Genomic DNA, 12,103 nt, shown 5'->3' on the forward strand with positions numbered 1-12,103 from the left:
GATTCCATTCCTGGCAGAGCAGGCCACAGCACCCTGAGGAGATGACACCCCAAAAGAGGACATTGAAGCTGCTGCCAAGCACAGCAGCTGCTCCAAATGACCCCCAGGAGGTCTTTAACCACCTCAGAGTCATTAAAGTTGTTTAGAGCAGCAAGAGATGAGCTCTGCCCCATGGATGGGCAGCACAGGACAGTCCTCAGTGGTCCCAGGGTCTGGCCAGGGCAGCACGAGGGAACAGCCTGAGAACCAGGCAGAGCATGGACCTGATGCAAACACCCGAGCTGGCTCCTGGGGGTCCTGTTCCTGGACAAATTTATGGCCCTGTTGGAATCGAGAGGTTTCTTTTGGTTGGCAAATTACAGACATTTTTGCATTGTAAAAAATTAGAATCATAGAATTGTTTCAGATCCTCACCAGTCAACCCAGCATCATCATAACCACTCCTAAGCCACATCCCCAGGTGCCACATCCACACAGTTTGGAACACTTCCAGTGATAGTGATCTTACCACTGCCCTGGGCAGAATGTTCTAGTATTTTACAACTCTTTCTGTGAAGAATTTTTCCCTAATACCCAATCTAAACCTCGCCTGGTGCAACTTGAGGCCATTTATTCTTGTCCTGTCACTTGTTATCTGAGAAAAGATAAAAACATTAAATAATTTTGGACTATTTCTCATGGCTGCCCTGGCTGGGTGTGACCAGGTCGTGCCGTCTGCTGCAGTGGCTGTCCCTGTGTCTGACATGGATGAGGTGTGTGGTGACAGAAGTGACACCATCGTTTTTTCCACTGGAACATCTGGGAAAAAAAAAAAAAAAAAAGAGTAAAATTCTCAGTGTCAGCAGCCTGACTGGGACATTGCAAAGCATTTTCCACACACAAAGCCACCCCAAACCTGTGAGTATTGCAGGTGTTTGCAAGAGGAGATTGGTGAGGAAAGCTGGAGGAGGTGTTGAGCGTGTTCTGCTTTCAGAGAACCACAGAATCGTGGAAGGGTTTGGGTTGGAGGGGACCTCAAAGCCCATCCTGCTCCAAACCCTTCCATGGTCAGGGACACCTTCCACTGTCCCAGGCTGCTCCCAGCCCTGTCCACCCTGGCCTTGGGCACTGCCAGGGATCCAGGGACAGCCACAGCTGCTCTGGGCACCCTGTGCCAGGGCCTGCCCACCCTCCCAGCCAGGAATTCCTTCCCAAAATCCCACCTATCCATCCCCTCTGGCAGTGGGAGCCATTCCCTGTGTCCTGTCCCTCCATCCCTTGTCCCCAGTCCCTCTCCAGCTCTCCTGGAGCCCCTTTAGGTCCTGGAAGGGCTCTGAGCTCTCCCTGGAGCTTCTCCAGGTGAACATTCCCAGCTCTCCCAGCCTGGCTCCAGCCCTGGAGCAGCTCTGTCACCTCCATGCCTTTCTTTGGGTGGCTCCCAAGGACAGAACTGTTCCACCTCCACTTTGGGGGTTGCTGTCTTTATGCTCAAGCTGTCCTGAAGGTCTTGCTGCTCCCATCCCCTTCCCTCTTCCCACACTGACATTGGGAATGTGGTTTTTGTGCTTCTGAAAAATAGGGGAAAATGTTCCTTTCACCCACCTGGCAGCAGTCAGGGACCCCGCCCAGCAGCTCAGAAGCCGTGGCTGAGCTTCCAACCTCTCCTGACCCCTTTTCCTGGGGTTCTTCCAAGCTCCCTCCTAACAATCCCTCTCTGCCCATCCACAGGTGTCAGGAACAACACCGCCAAACCCACACCTTGCTGGAGCAGCCAAAAATGTGTCCCTTTCCCTTTTTTTTTTTTCCAGTCTTCCCTAACCTTTCCCATACACCCTGACCTTTTTCCTCTGCCCCCACCTGCATTAAAGCACTGCTGTGGATGGAGGAATATCCACATGGACATCAGAGGGAGGAGGAGATGAGCTGTGAACTTTTACACAGCCCGGGGATGGATTTCCTCTGATTTTAATTGAATTGTTTCAAAATTTATTTTTTTTTTCACTCTTTTGTAGAAGTTCAGGAAGGTCTAGAGCAAGACAAGCCTGGCTTGGCTTCACAGGGCTGGCAACGCCGAGTGGAAATTTTATTGCTTCCTGTTATGAGAGCTCAGGGAGGCAGGATGGGATTTCAGGAGAAACACTGGCAGCTCCAACTCCAGGGATGACCCTGATGGGTGGGGCTGGAGATGGCCTTTCATCCCCTCCAGCCACTTCAGGAAAGGGAAGCAAATAGAGGAGGGAATAATGGCTCGATTTGAGCTCTGGCTATCGAGGCAGGTGTTTTCTTTGGAGCGGGAATAAAACGCTATAAAGGGCTTTGCTCAGCCATGTCCCAGGGCTCCACCTGAGTCCCTTCTTGTCACCTCTCAGCACATCCCTGTGTCACCTCACCACCTCAGACACCTCAGCAGAAAGGTTCCCCTCAGAAAAATTAATGTGTTTTTTTTTTCTCAACACTCAAATTTATCTCAAGAACGTGTCCATCACAGTGAAATTTTCAGCTGGGAAGGGCTGGAATAAATCGCTTCTGCTCTCCAGCCTGGGTTTAAACATTTCCTCTGGGCTTTTGTACTTTAGAATTTAAATCTTATTGTTATTTAAGCATATCAGATAAGTTTTTAGGCCATTTTCAAAGTGAAATGCTTTTACCTTTCTGCAGTCATCAGCCAGCAATATCTGAAGGAAACTTTCCCTGTTTTTCAGCAGAAATGTTATTTATTCTGCTAATAGCTTTGGCTTCTAGCTCCAGGCACAAACCAATGCAAACTTCACAGAAATTCCATTTCTGACCTATCTTTGTGCTAACTGAGGCATAACTGTGGTCCAAATGTCAAGGCAGCTCAGAGCCAGAGTTTACATTTTCAGAGTGCATGAAGGAAAACATCCCTCACCTCGCTTTCAAACAGTCTTACATTATTCAGCCCAAATCCCCACAGGCCTTGGAAAAATGTGTAAGACCAGATTTTCCCTGTTTCATCCTTGCAAAGGGCCAGAGACCAACCACATAATTCTTTTTCAGATCAAAACCTTTCTGGGTTCCTCCAACAAGCAGAGCTGGGTGCAGGATAAAAATCAACCTGATGATGAATAAGTAGAGATTTTATCTTTCTGCCTTTCAAATGACACATATGCAGTGGGGTTGGCATCACCACTGCCCTGAAAAGTCTGAGCAGAGTTTTGTGATGAAGCAGATTTTAGCAACAGACCCTGGCACAGCTTTTTCTGCTGCTTGTAAATTGGTTTTTTTCAGAGAGTTAAGGTTCTGGCTGAGTTCTTAGGATGTGAGCCCTGATTAGCCCCACATCTTGGAGAGCACCCAAAGCTCTGAGTGAAGGAGGGAAGAAGTTTGCACAGCTGGGATGGTTTTGGTGTTCAGTCAGGGAGTTTGGTGGGACTGAAAGGAAGCCTGGATGCCCTGGGATGGCATGGTTAAATCGAGCAGGACCAGGGCCATTCCCACCTGGTCACCCCTACCTCTGCTCCCCAGATCCTGAGCATCTCCCTGGGACAGCCACGCTTGTCCCTGATCCCCTCACCATGGGATTGTTGGCTGGGTTTCTGGTTCATGAGGAAATGGGCTCTTTCTGTCCCCAGGCCTGGCCCCTCCACCCATTCACCCACGTTCTGTCCCAGTGTGGTGCTTCCATCCGTGCTGGGAGCTGCTGGTCTGTCCCAAAGAACTCAAGAGATTTGGCCCAGCCCCAGCCCAGCCATGTCACTGGGGCAATGGCACGGCTTGAGTCCTTGGGGACACAGTTTGGGTCCTGGAGACTCAGCTTGGATCTTTGGGGACACAACTTGTGTTCCTGGGGACACAACTTGGGTCCTTGGGGACATGGTTTGGGTCCTTGGGGACAGTTCTTGGGGACATAGCTTGTATTCCTGGGGACATGGTTTGGGTCCTTGGGGACACAACTTGGGTTCCTGGGGACACAACTTGGATCTTTGGGGACACATCTTGGATCTCTGGGGACACAGCTTGGGTTCTTAGGGACATAACTTGTGTTCCTGGGGACACAGTTTGGGTCCTGGGGACACAGTTTGGGCTCTTGGGGACCCAGTTTGGGCTCTTGGGGACACAGTTTGCATCCTTGGGCTCTTGGGGGCACAACTTGGGTCCTTGAGGACACAGCTTGAGTACTTGGGGTTCCTGGGGACACAGTTTGGGTCCTGGGGACACAATTTGGGTCCTTGGGGACTCAACTTGGGTTCCTGGGAACACAGTTTGGGTCCTGGGGTTGCTGAAGGCTCTGGAGACTCCAGTCATGAAGAAGAGGCTCCAATGGGAGCTGGTGGCCTCTTTCCTACCAGGAATGCAAATGGAGATGTCCCAGCGGGACACACACTTGGACCTCTGGTCCAAGGAACCTGGTGGAGTGGAAGGTGTCCCCACCCATGGCAAGGGGGTGGAACTGGGGGATCTTTAGGGTCCCTTCCAAGCCAAACCATTCTGGGATTCTCCACAGTGCTCTGCTCACCTCATCCTATCAGCCAGGCACGTGCTGCTAGAAATGTCAAATTCGCAGCACTGGTTGAACCAAACTGGCTGAAAATGAGCCCGAATCCTCTTCAACCCCACGGGTCCCCCCACACCTGTGTGCTCCTGGGACAGCAGCTCTGAAAGCAGAAGAGGGGATGGAGGAAAGGAGGACACATTGAGGAGGGGGTGTCAACCCCTAAAACCCATCTTGAAGGGGATAAAACCTCAGCGTGCCTCCCTTGTGACTCTGTCACTCACTGACTGAGCCCCCAGATCCCTTTTTGTTCATAACTGCCACCAAATTACTGCCAAATAAGAATTATAACACAGTTCCGTGGATTTTTAGTCTATGCAAAAGGGGAAAGAATGTTTTCCAAATCCCAGTATTCCTTTTTAGCAGCACCTTTGCCACACTTTCCATCACAAATCCCTTTCAAAGTGGGCACCACCCACAGCCACCAAAGGTGAGGATGAGTCCTGCATCCCACCTCCAAAAGTCAGGGGAAAAATGCTTAGTGAAGTTAATCCAAGAGGAAAAACATAAGAACTAAAATTGCTGCTTCACATCTTGTTCTCGCTTGTGGTGCTCAAACATTTTTGGTTTTCAGATGGGAAATTCCATCAACTCAAAAACCCAGCTCCAACAAGAATCAATAAGGAAAAAAGATGGTGGTTTTAATTTTTTCCGATTTTGTCACATCTGTCTCAACACAGTGGGCCCTGTTTTAAAACCAGGTTTATCATTTGCACAAAGATGCATTCTTTCATTGCATTTAGTTTAAAAACTGAACAAACGAACATCCAAAAGAGGATGGAAATGAGCTGTCAGCACAATCCAGCACAGAGCTTTGTAGGTTTGTGCTCAGAGTGGGTAATTATGGTCACTCCTCACCCCTGACGTAGCGGGAGATGTTACACCAGGTCTCATTATCATTGGTGACAGCGCTTATGTATTTCAATTGGGCATTTAAATAAATATGTACAGATCACTGCTCTGAAACACAGATGGTGCCTGGGGGAGAGGTGGCTTGGAGAGGTGACCCCCAGCAGCAGCCAGAATTAAACAAAGCTGCATCACAACCTTCCCCCTCTGTTTCTGTAGCACCTTCCATGCAGCCACTGGGTGTCAGATCGCTGGCTAGCAATTCCCCGGTGTGGCTAGTGAGGGCTGCAGAGTGGCCACCTGGGTCTCTGCTGAGATTCAGAGGTGCTGCTGTGTGCAGCGGCGTGGGCAGCGCTCGCTCTGAGGTGCTACGAGGATCCGAGGTAAAGGGATAAAGGACAGGACACTTGTGTGAAGTCCAAGGAGGTTTTACTCTAGGAACCAGTCAAGGACAAGTGTCAAAAAATGGGGTTTTGCTACAACTTATAAAGGGTGTGGGTGTGAAGGGGTGTCAACACGGGACAACCAATGGAGACAGATTACAGTATGATCACCTCATGGGTCACAACCTGATTTATTGAAAAAAATATGGAGATTGATCTAGTACCGATATCCAACTGTGACAGACAAAAACTCTCCAACAGTTTAAAGTTAGAAAGAGTGTGTTTATTGTGTGTGGGATCGCTCCCAAATACACACCGCGCCTTCCAGTTGATTATAGAGTCTTTTTATCCATATAAGTATTGAATAACAAAAATACAAATACATATTCATCATTTTGGTACATCCCATTCCCCGCTTCATATGCTAATCACTCCAAAAGCTATTAAGAATGCGTAGTTTGTCCCTTGAAATGGGTCGGTGTCCCCTTCGTGGGGAGGGGTCCCAAAATGAGGAAGTCAGTGAAGTCTTCCTCGTCCTGACCTTTCTACCTTTTGATGCAAATATGACAAATGAACTCTTGGTAGAACTCCCATTCCTTGTCTGCAATTGGTTTCAGAACAGAGGAGGCCCACAATTGTCTTATGTTCCTAAAAGCTCTTTGTCAGTTTGTGTATTCTTCATTATAAACCCAGCTAACTAAACATTGTGCTGACAAGCAATCAATTATTAGTTAACTACTAACTCCTTACTTCATCAAGGCCTACTCATTTATTATTATTATTTTAATTAACTCTAGTAAGGCTTATTTCTAACTAAAATCTTAGCTCCTCTAAAATCTCTATAAATTCCTTAAAGTTTACATTTCAAACCTATGGGGAGAAGACAGGGGAGGGGAGAAACCTCGGGGAATAACCAACTCTAAGAACATGGGTGACTGACAGGGAACATTCCAGAACCAATTGGGGGTGGCTGCAATGACAGCCAGGGAGGTGGGCAGCACAACCTGGATTGACACAGCTATTTAAGGGTAAGAGGGGAGGAACAGGGAGATTGGCACTTTGAGGGACAGCTGAGTGGTGGGAAAATTTAGGAGTGAACAACCTGGGAAAAAGCATTGTGAGGGGAAGGAATGGGGGGTACAAGGAACATACCAGCTGAGACTTCCTAACAATAAACTCCTAACTCATATAATAACACATTGTAAAATCCTATAGAAACGCACAGAACCACATTTCTCCTCTCTTTTATTCCCGTCTCTCCTAGCCAGGCATTGACCTGAGGACACGGGATGCTGCAGGGGTGGGTTTTTCCCTGTACACCCATTTATGGCTCTGCCTCCTGCCTCCTGCCCTGGTGATGGTTTGGTGATGGGGATCCCTCAGTCCCTGCCAGTGTGGTGGCTGGAGCTGCTGCCTGTCAGGCTGCAGCAGGAGCAGATGTTGCCTGCCCTGCCTGAAGCACAGATGCCCCAAAAATCTTTCCCCAGACGTGAGAGCTGTGTGTATAAATAACCCTCACGGTTAGAAAGCAAAGAGCCTGGAAAATCTGCCTGACCCACGGGGCTGGGACCACGCTGAGCTGCCTTTTATCTCTGAGCTGAGCCTGGGAGTTGTTCTCAGCTGGTTATTTTTAAATAACCAACAGCACTTCCCTGCAGCTCTGTCCTGCAGCACCAGCAGCAGGTGGGACTTCCACCACAGGTTTTGGGTGGGAAGGAGCTCTTGGTGGCCATCCCTCATCTCTGGTGGATGTCCCAGTGTGTGGCTTTCAGGAGCAGGTGTGACATGAGCTGCAGAGACCCTGCTTTTGGGGGGATGCACCCAAAGCACATTCAGTGCCCCATGGAGTGACCACGAGGTGAGCCACTGCTGTCTCCAGAGCTGAAGGACCTTGAGGGGAAGGGGGTCACTGTCCCAGCGTGCTGGAGGCCAATCCCTACCCCAGGAATAAGCAGGGATAACGTGGCCTCAGCCTGCTGCCCTGGGGGGGTTTGGAGATCTCCAACCCTGGTGCTCATCTCTGGGACCTCCCTGTGTCCTTTGGGAGAGTTAAGCTGTCGGTGTGCCACGTGCTGAGGTTGAAACATGAAGCCAGGGTTGTGGTAATTCAACTTTTTTAGAGGTTTGTTCCCCAAAAATGCCTCCCACACCCTGGATTTCCTGGTGTGGCATATTCCCACCGAGGTGTGTTCATCCCTACACCTCACTCAGCTGATCGGGCTTTTCCTGCCTATCTTAGGTGACTAATTCCAAACAGGGAATAAACTTATCAGTAATGATAAGTGAGTAATTAGTTTATAACGTAAAACCTCGAGGAATGGAACTGCAATAAAATGCTTTTGCTCCCTGCAAGAGTATCCAGACAACGAGTTCCAATGAGCAGGAATTGCCCTTCCAGGTCCATTCAGGCTTTTTGAGAAGCCAGAGCTCTGAGTATCCTGCTTTGTCAGTACCAGGGATAAAAGTTCCTGATAAACCATTGCTGATAAACCCCCTTTAATCCCTTGTTTTCTGCCCTGAGATCTGATCCTTGGCTGGACTTTCTGCCCTGACTTTCCATTTCCACCAGCAGACCCCCCGAGCTGCTGCAATGGCAATGCCAAAACTCCTCAGGGATGGAGCAGGTGATCCTGGCACCATCAGGCTGGAGGTTTTTTCCCTTGAAAGCCACTTGCCTCAAGCTTCTTGTGCGTCCCCATCCCAGCTATTCCTTCCTGCAGCTGCAATGAAGCCAGAAAATCTCTCTGTTGGTGCTCAAAACCCCTTTCCCATCCTTCAGCTGCTCTCTGCTACCTCCACCAGCTTGGAGAGAGGGGAACCACCTCCTTCAGGGACAGCTTTTCCTGGGAGTGCAGCAAAGCAGGAGTTTCAGGGCAGTTTTTCCCACTAGCAAGCTTTCCCTATTTTTTTTTTTTTTTTTTTTTTTGCAATTATTTTTTCACCCCCAACAGCCAAGGAGCTTTTGCCAGAATGTGTTTTCCACATGTTCCCTGTTAGTCATGCTCTCAGCCTTTACAAATCTCTTCCCAGCGCCACAAGCTGATGCTATTAATTTACTCCCGACCGACACAAAGGGCTCGGCAGCAAAAAAAAAAAAAAAAAATTCCAGGCAGCGTTCCTAAAACCAGACCCGGCGGCTTGTTTGCATTTAAAAACCAATGCTTTCCTTCGCGTGGCGTGTGTGTGGAGCACCTTCCCAGCTTCTCCCGAGGGGCTGGAGGGTCGGGGACCGGCCCCGGGGGTCGGGCAGGGGCTGCGGGCAAAGGCGGGGTCTGAGCGCTTGAAGTGCCGCGCCGGAGCTGCGCATCCCGAGCGCCGGAGCGCGGCTGCCCCGGGCTGCTGCGCCTTTATCCAGGGCAAAACGGAGGGATCGGAGGCACTGGAATGTCGGTGGAGCAGGGAAAGCCACGGCGAGAAGCATCATGTCTCTGTAAGTCGATTTTTTGCCCCCCTCCTCTCGTTTTTCCTTCAGGCAGCGGAGCGAGAAGCGTGCAGAAAGGAAGGGCATCCCAGCTAGCGCTGATTTATATTTTTCATACTTTGGCGTGTTTTAGACTCGGTTTTTAAAGTTTTTCCAGTTCCTACAGCTGTGCCTGCGACTGTGTGGAGGGGGTCAGTGTATTTTGGGAAGTCACTGTGGCGAGAATGTGGAGCCAACAATCTCATTCTGATTACTTTAGGGGTTGTTCTGATTACTTTAGGAGTTGGTGGTGCTTTGAGCAATCCAATCCCTCCTTTGTAGCTGTTTTGAAGTGTAGCTTGTAGCCTGTATGTGTTTTATACTCTGTGTGTCACCTCTGGAGGTGGCATGGGATGAGGGATGACTGAGTGGATGATTTCAAAGCCCCAGGGATGGGGAGTCCTTTCTCAGGGAGGTGATTGAGCTGCATGAATCTGCACCTCACCTCATCCCTCTACCTGCTGCAGATCCACACAGATGTGGGTTTTTTTTTTTTTTTTTTTTTTGTTTTTTTTTTACTCAGACTGTATAACTTTCACACTGCACCAAGGAATTGGGTCTGTAGCAGGTGGAAAGATGCAAAAATCTGTGTTCTGTGCTTTGATGGTTGGGATTATGAGGAGAGGAGACACAGCCTTTTCCTAGACAGAGTCTTGCGTTGTGAACAAGTCTTTCCTTGGAATCTTGTTTTACTTATAACTGATTCCAAAACATCATGGTGCACAAAACCCCCACCCAAGCAATTAAAAGCATTGAAATCCCACAGTTTGGTCTTTGTAGAAGTTTAACCAAACTGGTTTGCAGGGAGGGGTTTTTACCTCATTTCCTTCAGTTCCTGTTCTCGGATACAATGCCAGGAGGGCAGGTGGACACAGGGGTGCAGCACCAAGGTGTGACCCCACTCATCGGGGGCCCAGGGGTGCAGGAACAGCTCGGGGTTCCTGCAGATGTTCTTGCAGATCCAGATGTGCACAGAGCAGGGGCAGGGGCAGGACCCACGGCTCAGGGTGGTGGCTGGCAGCCAGGGGTGGTCTTCTCAAAGCAACAACCTGTCACTTTTCTTTTCTGTTATTTTACTATTTCCTTCATTTTTCTTGACACGGGAGATCTGGGAGCACTTCATTGGGTTCTCCTCCTAGAGGAGACAGGGGGTGCTTTGCTAACATCCCTGACAAATACCACTCAAAACTTGAATATTTACTCCAAAAGCTGTCAAAAGCTTGGTCAGACCCTCCCTGCCCCAGCACACAGTTCCTGGGAGGTGCATTGGAGCTTTGGGAATTGTGTCCATGAGTAACACTTGCAAAATGGTGAATGATCCTCGGTGTAAGCTTCAGAAACCCTTTAGGGGAGCACTGAAATTTGAATGAACTGCTCCACAGGACATTCAAAGTGCATTTTTAAGAACAATTCGGGACTTGCAGCTCATTCGGGGTGCAGGTGGGAGCTGGTGGGGGGGTTGGACACCTGCATGGGGCCAGCCAAGGTGGGGCTGCATCCAAGCCTGCCTCATGCAGACCCGGATGCTCCACAGACAGATGCACCATGCCCCACACCCAGCACGGTCTTCCCTTCCCAGCCCCCCATCAGTGGAGCTTGGCCGAGTGCCTGGATTAATTCTGCAAATCATTTAACACCTCAATTTGCCCATATCTGAATGTGAACACGACAGAGGGAGGGTTAAACACCCCTTAGGGTGTACCCACTGTCAGGAAGCAAAAAAAGGCACTCAAAGAGGGAACCTCCCCATCTCACCCCCGAATAAACCAAATTTCCTCAATAAATAAAGAATATCTCAGTGGGCATCACTTCCCATCTCCTGCAGTGGCTGAATTGTCCCACCTGCACAGTTGTACTGACCAAGGCATCACTTTTGGGCCAGGAGAGGAGGATTTTGGTCCCAGCAGCTTTCGGGGTTGAGGGCAGAGAGGAGAATTTCCCCACTTCTCCTTCTGGTTTATGACCCAGCTGTTTCTCCCCTCCCTGCCTCAGTTTCCCCCGCCCCAGGACAAGAATAGCACCATCTGCAGAGTGCTCCCACAGGCTCGGCCCGGCGTGTGAAGACTTGGGGGTTTGTGTTCACAGGGGATTTGTTTGATCTGGAAATAGCAGGGTTAGAAAATTCCATCTGCCTGCTCTCGAGAGCCCTGGACGAGGCCAGCGCGATGGTGAGCGCTGAGCAAAGCAGGGCTGAAAAAACCAGGGCTGAGCAAACCAGCTCTGAGCAAACCAGCTCTGAGCAAACCAGCTCTGAGCAAACCAGCTCTGCTCTTGGCTCCTGGCCTGGGAAGCAGCAGGAGCAGAATCACATTCCAGAAGGGCTGGATGTGGAGAACAGAGCGGGGCACGTTTCTCTTCCTGCTCCCCTGTGGGGCCGTGCTCGTGGCCGCTCCCACCATGGAAACCCCACAGCAAAATTTTGTGTCTCCAGTGGTGCAAAGCCAGGTTAGGGCCAGGCTTTTGTCTCATGGCATCACCAAGCTACGTTGGATGGACCCTGGAGCAACCTGGTATAGTGGAAGGTGTCCCTGCCCATGGAACAAGATGATCTTTAAGGTCCCTTCCAATCCCCCAAAATTATAGGATTTTGAGATTTTATGATCATTTTCCCCCCTGGATCTTCACCTCCACTCAGCCATGCTCACCCAGCATGGAGAGTTGTGGTTGATGCCCACACTTCTTGCACGTAGAAAAACAGCCTCTCCTCTCCTCTCCTCTCCTCTCCTCTCCTCTCCTCTCCTCTCCTCTCCTCTCCTCTCCTCTCCTCTCCTCTCCTCTCCTCTCCTCTCCTCTCCTCTCCTCTCCTCTCCTCTCCTCTCCTCTCCTCTCCTCTCCTCTCCTCTCCTCTCCTCTCCTCTCCTCTCCTCTCCTCTCCTCTCCTCTCCTCTCCTCTCCTCTCCTCTCCTCTCCTCTCCTCTC

The 12,103-nt window shown here is 50.0% G+C and overlaps 1 protein-coding gene across 5 annotated transcripts in view; it reads left to right on the forward strand.

The window, feature by feature from the left end:
- GJC2 (gap junction protein gamma 2) overlaps window positions 1-12,103 on the forward strand; it is a 41,913-nt gene that overhangs the window by 19,207 nt on the left and 10,603 nt on the right. Inside the window, exon 1 of one of the 5 annotated variants that reach the window (XM_085562282.1) lies at window positions 4,010-9,154. The exons of the other annotated variants lie outside the window; for them this stretch is intronic. The gene's annotated coding sequence lies outside the window, so the exon portion shown is untranslated. Of the gene's footprint in view, window positions 1-4,009; window positions 9,155-12,103 lie in introns of those variants that run through there. 5 annotated transcript variants of the gene reach the window in all.

Source organism: Lonchura striata, chromosome 2 (genome assembly GCF_050655825.1).
Source record: "Lonchura striata isolate lonStrDom1 chromosome 2, ASM5065582v1, whole genome shotgun sequence".
Lineage (NCBI taxonomy): Eukaryota > Metazoa > Chordata > Aves > Passeriformes > Estrildidae > Lonchura > Lonchura striata.